The sequence below is a fragment of the Atractosteus spatula genome, chromosome 16, assembly GCF_055471065.1.
Source record: "Atractosteus spatula isolate fAtrSpa1 chromosome 16, fAtrSpa1.hap1, whole genome shotgun sequence".
NCBI lineage: Eukaryota > Metazoa > Chordata > Actinopteri > Semionotiformes > Lepisosteidae > Atractosteus > Atractosteus spatula.
In genome coordinates, this window is record NC_142721.1 from 3027505 (window position 1) to 3036430 (window position 8926).

An 8926-nucleotide genomic window follows, 5' to 3' on the forward strand; every position below is an offset into this window, starting at 1 on the left:
TGGAATGTAGATTTTTACATATTGGGTAATGCATTTTGTTTATAGATACAGTATTTAATTCAAATTCCAGTCACACAGATTGTATCCTACACAAATTCTCCTGATTTTCAGATTGCTTCATCAGTACACTCTACCTGTAGGATCACTCTTCAGACATACTAACAATATTCAGTACATTAACAGGTGTGCACCCTGAGACCACATACAGTAGATTACACTCTCTTTATTATTTTAAATGAAATATTTAAAATGAAAGCAACAATATTTCCATTAATTCAGTGCAACTATTTCTCTTTAAATGATAAACAATTTCCATGTGATTATGCTAGATCTATTTATATAATGGCCTTTATACTTGCAATTTGTACACCTATATTTATAAAATTATTGCCATTTCACAGTTTAATCAAACATAATTGACAAAATGGGTTAAAAAACTTAACTTAAGCTGCATAGTTTATAGCAAGCAATTTTCCCTGATCTTATATTAAATATTGTATAGTTATAAAATCTGTTGGGTAGGAACCTATTTTTATTAACCTTACAGATCTATAATGTTATCAAAATGACGTTTTCGTTTACAATATATGACTCAGAAACAACGGGCATGACGTAGTGAACATTCTTAGAAAAGACAAAAGATCAAGGTAGAACAATAAATCAGTATATAAACCATTTCACAGTTTTGTAGTAGCAAGAAAGAAATAAAACCACTTTCTAGGATTCATTTATTTAAATTATGACATTATGTAATGATGTCTTTATCTAAGGTGACTTACAATATAAAAATAACAAAGCAAAACACCTTTGCCTTCGCTAGAGTCAGTAAATGTGCCACAGCAGACATGGCAAAACCTGCTTGAAAAATCACAAAATGTTTCTGTTTTTTGTCTTTTGAAATTAATAATTTAATATAATTTACACCATGCTGGATATGAAATCACACCAGATGAGGAATCAAGTCATAAAGTTTTATGTGGAAGGCTCTGAAATTCCTCACCTACAGTACACTGGTCTTCAAAAAGATTGATTCTGTACTCCAGACAGGACAAAACTAGTACAGTATGTCACAGCTCTGTCCGTGAGACTGAAAAGAGAAACCTGCTATTATTAACTTCCTCTTCTTGATTCAATCCTTTTCATTCACACATTTTAATTTTGTTTCTTTTCTGCGGTCATTGCACCCATTTTGAAAGTCTTAAAGTACTTCCACCAGATTTTTTTGATGTTGTGTAGTAGCTCAGATTTTTCCTTTATGTGAATTTAGGCCAAGCAAGCCTTTTAATCCTGTATATCAGATCATTCTGGATTTACTTCAGACAGCAACCCAGAGTTACAAAGAGGGTGTTTGGATTTCTGACAGGTTTATAAACTGGTTTAATGGAAAGATTGGAAAGAGAGTTGATGCATATTAGCAGGAAGCTTAGTTGTATTGCCATTTATTTAATTTTGTACCAGAAACAGAGACTATATGATACCAAGACGGGTGTTATTATAGCTTCTGCACATGAAAAATTCTATGTTAATCTAACAAGTAGCTCACATTAACTGCAGATCAAGTTTTGCGGTGTTATTATAGTATTACAAACAGATCTTTTATTTAATTTGAGATTGACTTAACCACGAACAATTAATGCAGTACTCTGAAAAACAGCTTTTACTTATTAGCTCTCATTAGAAATTAGATTCAAGGGCATTTGAACTTTAAATCCTCGAAACAAAGAAAAGATGTTATAAATCAGTGGGAAGATTTAAAAAAGCTTCAGATTTGCAAACAAGATTCCAATTCCAGACAAGAGCAGACCATTTGGCTGTCAACATTTTTTCAGTGACACCAGGACAAGAAAATGGTAATTGCTGAAAAAAACCCAGCAAGCAGCAAGAGCATACAGCACGTAATCAGGGGTGTAAAGTAATGAAGTATCTCTTTCTGAGATCAGCTCTTAAGTACTTTATGCTGGGGATATAGTACTTAAGTAAAAGTATGTTTGCTTGGAAAATTCTTCCTTTTACTTCACTACATTTACCAGTCTTGTCATTCCTCATTCCTTTATCATCAGGGTTTTTTTCTCTGGATGCTGATTAGGTAAGTGTCACACTACATGTAAAATGAAAGTATCTGAATTACTTTTTATTTTCTGTTTTACTTGACCATGTACAGCCATTCTTTTTTAAAAGGTGCTATCCTTCCAAATTGATTCCTTGTGTGCATTGGCTGTACTTAGGCACATCCTTATTGTGCACCAATATCTCTGTTGTACATGTGTGATATTATTATTATTGTAGTTGACAGTGATAAATAAAGACATGCTACAAAGAAAATAATGTTTTGATGTTTCAGCAAATTTTATAATTTTATAACAGCAAAGGTTATAATACTAATTAATGTGAATATGCTGATATTTATTACTGCCAAAAAGTCAGAAACAGTTGTGAAGGGATAAAGTTGAGCTAGAGTATATATATCTATCTGTGGGGAGGCTTGGTGGTACTGTGGTTAGCATTACTGCCTTGCAGCAGTAGGGTCCTGTGTTCAATTCCAGACCAGGAATGCTACAGTACCTGCATGGAGTGTGTATGTTCTCCCCATGTTTGTGGGTTTCTTCTATTCTTTTTCTGTTAGAAAACAATTTATTTTCTGTGTTCAAATTGTTTTGAGCATTCATTTACATTCATTTATACTGAGCGTTTTTTAAATTTGCCTGAAGTTGCGGCTGGGATGCTGAACATAACTGTCCTCTATTGTACATTCTAGTACTTTTTAGCAGTGCCAAGCAAAAAGACACATGGCTAGCCACCAAGTCATTTATGCAAAATATAATGTTACACTCTTGTGCCATCACAGATGTTTTTCATTTTACTGTTGTGGTTACATGGAAAGCAAATAACAGATGTGGAGGAAGTTATTAAATATTTTTTTTAACTAAATAGTAAATATCTGCTAATTGCTGTAGTCTTACAGTAAAATTAGCCACACTTAGCAGTTTATTAAGTAAGTGTACTGTATATATTGACAGTTTTCAAACAGTTTTACAATACAGTATCACAGTTGATACATATCTACACTTGAGGCATACAAAATAGTATGAAAACACAAAAAGATTTTGTATGCTTTTGTATTGTAATGTTTCTTTCAGTTGAGTTAAATAATGCTTTAGTTTCTACCTCTCTCTTGCTACCTATTTTTCTTGGTTTGGACAGCTTTTAATTAAAAGGAAGAGGTAAAATGAATGCTTGATTAGTCAATTGAGAAAGAGCCTAAAATAATAATAAACAAATTGGTTTCATCAAATAACCCTTTGATGTTGTCATGATTTCTCCTCCAGTGATTCTTAATTAAATCAATAACCCCTCGACTTAATTGAAATTGTTTTTTTTCCATTTTGAGAGCTTTCTTTAATTCAGAACATCGGAGGCACTTCTATACAAAAGGTGGTGTGGGTGAACTGGAATCTTTACCCTGCCACGTACTCTGCAATTCTTCAAGAAATGATCAGATGAAACCCACAAAATTATATTCTACCAGCCAAATGATGTACATAGAATAAATGGCCTCCTTTTACAGTTCTAAAGTACCTTTTAAGGACTTTTTTGTTCATATCTTTATATTTTGTTTCTTTCTTTTCCAACCACACAGAAAATAATGCATCATTCTTTGCTGCCAGGTACAGAATTAAATATGTAGAGATTGCATTCAGATATTAGAATTCAGAATTAAAAGATTCAAGTGTATTTACATGTAAATTGCCTTAAGCGACTACTGAACTTTGGACCAAGCAAAGAAACTAGGACCAGAGGACACATAATGAAGGGATATGGAAGTGTTTCTAGGAAAGAAAAAAACATTATTATATGTGGAGCACATTACCTAGATATACAGTACTGAATGGTGAAACATAACTTACTGGAATCCTTCAAAAACATTGCGATATGATCAACTGACAACTGCACAGACAAGAATGGACAATATGAAAATACTATTTTACATGTTACTTTCCTTGACTATAATAATGCTTACACTTAGTGCATTTCTGGACACTTTGCTCAAAGCACTTTACAGGTAATAGGGACACCCCTCCACCACAACCAATATGTAGTGCCCACTTGAATGAAGTGCGCCAGTACAATCACCACACATCAGCTACTGTATCAGTGGGGAGGAGAACAGAGTAATGAAGCTTGTTCGTAGATGGGAATTTAGAAGGTCATGATTGGTAAAGCCCAGGGGGTAATTTTTCCAGGATGCAGGGGTACACCCTTATCTTTTCAAAAAAGAAAGTCAGGACCTCTGTTTGCAGTCTCACTTGAGAGACAGCACCATTTTTTTACAGTATAGTGTCCCCATCACTAAACTGTAGCATTAGCACCCACACAGACCACACGGTGAGCGCTTCCTACTGTTTTCACTATCAAATCTTTGAGCAGCAACCTTTGCCTTCTCAGGAGGTCTCTCATCCAGGTACTGACAGGCTCTAGTAAGATACTGTATGGTTTTAAAGCCACTGTAAAACCGTATGTGTGAAATATATTTTTGTAGTTAAAATCTAAAATATCTATATTCCATAAGACTTGTTTCCTAATTACGTGTTGCTGAAATTAACATTAAAGATTAAAGACAAGATATACATTATTCTTATGCAGACCTGAAAAAAGCACATTATGTTAAGAAAAAGCTATAATAATAAACTATTTTATATATACACTGTATATTGTCTATCCAGATGAGTAGTTTTGCTCTGGTAACCAGACCTACTTTTATTTTTAATATTAATTTAATATTTAATATACTGTGATGTATAGTACAAAATTAATAAAAGTCAAAACAGTATAACTTCAGGGACAGAGGAGGGGCCTGGCATGGGAGAGTGTATGCCAGACTGGGATATGCATATGATTTTTGTAGTAATTTAAAAAAGGGAGTGGGGTGTGAATGAGGGGGTGGATGGGCTGAAAGGGTCACCCACTGAAGTAAGGAATCTGCATCTGAGGCATCAGAGGGCAGGAGTGGGACAGAAAGGATCCCAGCCCATGTAGCAGAACAGTAGCTGGGGTTGCCTGTCTACCTCTGGCTCTCTAATAGTGCAATTTGTCTGAGAAACATGACCAAGGTAGGTGGACCTGGAGTGTGTGAGAAGCAGACTAGCTGGATGCAAGACCAAGGCATCAGCAGTCGTGAGATAACTTGCAAAAGAAAAGAGAGAGTGGAATTTTGGGGTGGGGGCTGCAAGAGCATGACAATTTGGTCTGTATTGAGTTGGAGTTTGAATAAAACACAAATAGAAGAGCAGTCTGAAAAGAGTGAAAACATAACAGAGAAATTATATTGGAAGTGCAGGAGATTCAAAAGACATGTATAGAGCAGACTTACAACAAGCTCTCTCATTGGGGTGGGGCCAGTGTCTATGACAATATATTATTTTATCATTTATAATTTCATGTGGTGTTTACTCTGTGAAACTAATACTGACAGTTTTCTGATAAAGGAGTTTTTAATTTCACAGGAAAGCATAATAGCTGTGATCATCAAACACTCCAGGAAACAGAGCTTCACATAAGCTTGCTTTTGTTTCACTTAATTAAGTTGAGGAATTAAGATCTTAAACGCATTATCCACTGGAGTAAATACACTGTGTTTACTTACATGATGGCCCAATTAGCTGCATAGATATGTTCATATTTCTCAGGATTCAGCATGTCTTAAAGATGAGAGTGAACACGTTAAATATCTACTATACTTAAAGTAAACAGTACATAAGAAAACTGACATTATACAGGAAGGTAAAGTCCATTGGTGAAAATACATTATTTTGAAAGTACATTAATCATTTAAAACTGAATGATGTACTGTACTTTAAACTTTCATATGTTCTGCTAAGTTGAAATTAGGTTCCATAATAAACTTGTAAAAATGTAAGTTGTCTCCCTTCTCAGAACTTGAAAGAGGATATTATATTACTCCCTCAGACCCATAATTGCATACAGACTTTCTTCAGCAAGAAGTCAGCCATTTAGCATAGAGGGTAGAATGTGCAGACTGGGCCATGGAAGGTCGAATCTGAGGTCTGAGAAAAACAAACCTCATTGACCAAAAACTCCTTTGCACACGGAACTTTTTTAGAAACTAGAAAGGATTTTTTTTTACAGTAGCTTAAATGTTGTTCTTACTGCACATCTCAGGTGCGATGCAGCCATCAGCCTTGACTAGATGACTGCGGACATCTCTCTCTCAGACCCCTGATGAATAGCCTAGACTCCTTCATATTTCAAATGAATTTGATATTTTATTCCTGTCAGTCTTTTAAAGTGTCTGGTCTCAACTGAATCCAAAGCAGCAATATTTTGCTCTTCACTTGAACTTTATAGTTCAAGTAGTTACAGTAGCTATAGTATGTCAGCATGTGTAGGCTGCAAAGGAACAAGTCAAGGTTTTGGCTGTGAAGCCTTCTTCAGGTGTGATTTTTTAATGTATATTGTAGTGAGCAAAAGTGAACATAATACTAAAAGAGATTTTATTACAACTTTTTACAATTATAATAGAGCATCCTTTGTTTTAAATTCTATGTTAAATTATATATGTTAACATTTTATTGATTCCTATATATATATTTATTTGGCCTTTAATTTGCAATTCATAAAGATTAATTCAGAAGTTAAAGTGTGTATTAAACTACTAAAAATCTCAGACATTAAACAGCAATTCTCGAGTCTCAGATTTCTACTCTTTTTCCCATAAAATCAATTGTACAAGTACCATATTGGTGGTTTTACAAACTTTGACACTGCGTGAGCTTTTGACAGCTACAAGATGTAATATTCACAGTTCAGCGCTTTGCATTTGTAACTTCAGCCTACTCAAGTATATTTCGCACAAAACAGCAGACTGGAGCTCATTTCCACTGGAATCCCTTATGTACCTTGAAAGTGCATGGGCAGTGATGCTTATGCTAGAAATTTTTAATCTTATGGTCGGTCTCCCAATTGTTCCGCCATCATAAGTTATTTTTTTTGTGACAGGCAAGAAATGACTTTTCATGTTGAGACATCTACTCTCTGCATTAAATTAAACAGGAAAAACACCTTTGTAAGGGGTGAGGGTTGAAGAAACACTGAAATTACAACTTTGAATTGAACTTAGCAAATATGCATACATATGCAATATACAGCATGTACGTTATACACATGTATATGCTGTATGTATGCAATTAACAAGCGCTTCAAAAAACATAGAACATAGGTAGTAGTATAGACAAATGCAAAAGCAAATGGATTAACTCTTACATTTCAAGAAATGCAGTCTGATTACCAAAGAAATATAAAGTACTTTAATGATTAAATTGTTACATAGAAAGGAAAATTGTATTGTTTCAGTATTCACTTTAATTTTATTTTAAATTTAGTAGGACAATTTAGGGTTGTATCCTACTGCAATGGTAGACCTTCATCAACTTGCCTAATGTTACATTCTATCGTCCATCATCATCCTCAATAATATCATTAGCCATTAAATCATAACATCATTTTACATAATAAGAAGATAAGAAAGGTTGCAAATGGTCATTTGGCCCATTTGGTAGTAATTGATCCAAAGATCTAATCCAGCCGTTTCTTAAAAGAAGCTACAGTAGACCTCCACACCTGTGGCTGAGTATCTTGTTTCATATTGGACCTACAACCCTGAGTTTAAAAATCTCATAGTCCATTAATATGAGCTAGCAGGATACTCATTCTTTTGTCCTCTGGCTCAATTGGGTTGACTGTCAGTAATTTTAAGCAGTTTGAATACCTAAATTGAACTTCCTCATAGTCCTCTTTGTTGAGGACAAAAATGGTTCAGCTCTTTTTGCCTATCAGAGTAGGATATTCCTTTAAGCCCAGGAATGTACTGTGCATGGTTGCTTAATCCCTGACTCTTTCAGGAAGAACATGAAGTGAAATCCCAAGTTGTTTACATTATCAGCACAAGAAGGGCCTTATTTGCCTAGCTTGTGTCGAAACACTGCAATTGAAGTGCATCTTTCTCGCTGTTGGAGGCTAGATTGAAGTTAGACTGATAAATTAAGGGAAGTTAATGTGTTCAAACCTCCATGGGATTATCTGATTACTGCACTGGTAAAACAGGGTCACCCCAACTGACTGTCCCTAAAAGCCTCTGCTTCCTGGTTTATAAACAGTCACCTAACCAATTGTCTCCCAGGAGCTAGTCAGATGACTTAGAGCAGCAGGGGTTTCTGGGGAATGTGGTCCTGACAAAGCTGTTATCTTGTATGGACTGGCTGTGCTCTTACAACATTCTAAGCTTTTTACGTAGTATTGAGTATTTTATAATCTCCTTTATTTTTGTGGTTATCTCTTCAGAAATGTTTTAGGATGTATTAGATACAGACCTTACACATATGCAAGTCCTGTATACAGCAGAAGATGGCGTTACAGCAGACTAGATGGTGTAGTACCCTTTGTTAATGTTCGGTAGCGTAGTCATATACCAGGCAAGAATAATTATTCTTTATTATTGTTTGAGAGCTTTCCCCTTAACACGACACCTATCCACTATGCAATACAATCAGTCACAAGAAGTTAACTACAGCCAGCTCTTAGGTGTACCATTTGAAAAGGACTTGCTTTATTGTTTTCATTTATATTAATTTAATCTTAGTACTTCATTCAGAGGAGACACCCCATGTTGTCTCTGACCAGAAAATATTTGGATCTCTTGCTTAATACAAACAAAAGAGATTTGTCACCAAGACCTTTAATGGGCGGTTGAGAAAACACTACACTGAGACACAAGTATCTGTCCAAGATTTGCATAAAATCCATGACCATCATTAGGTTGTCACAGAAGACAAAGCAGGGAGTTGTGAAAATCATAATGTTATTACGTACACAAATTATAACTCCCTTCAAGCACTAATCAATAAACAGCAAA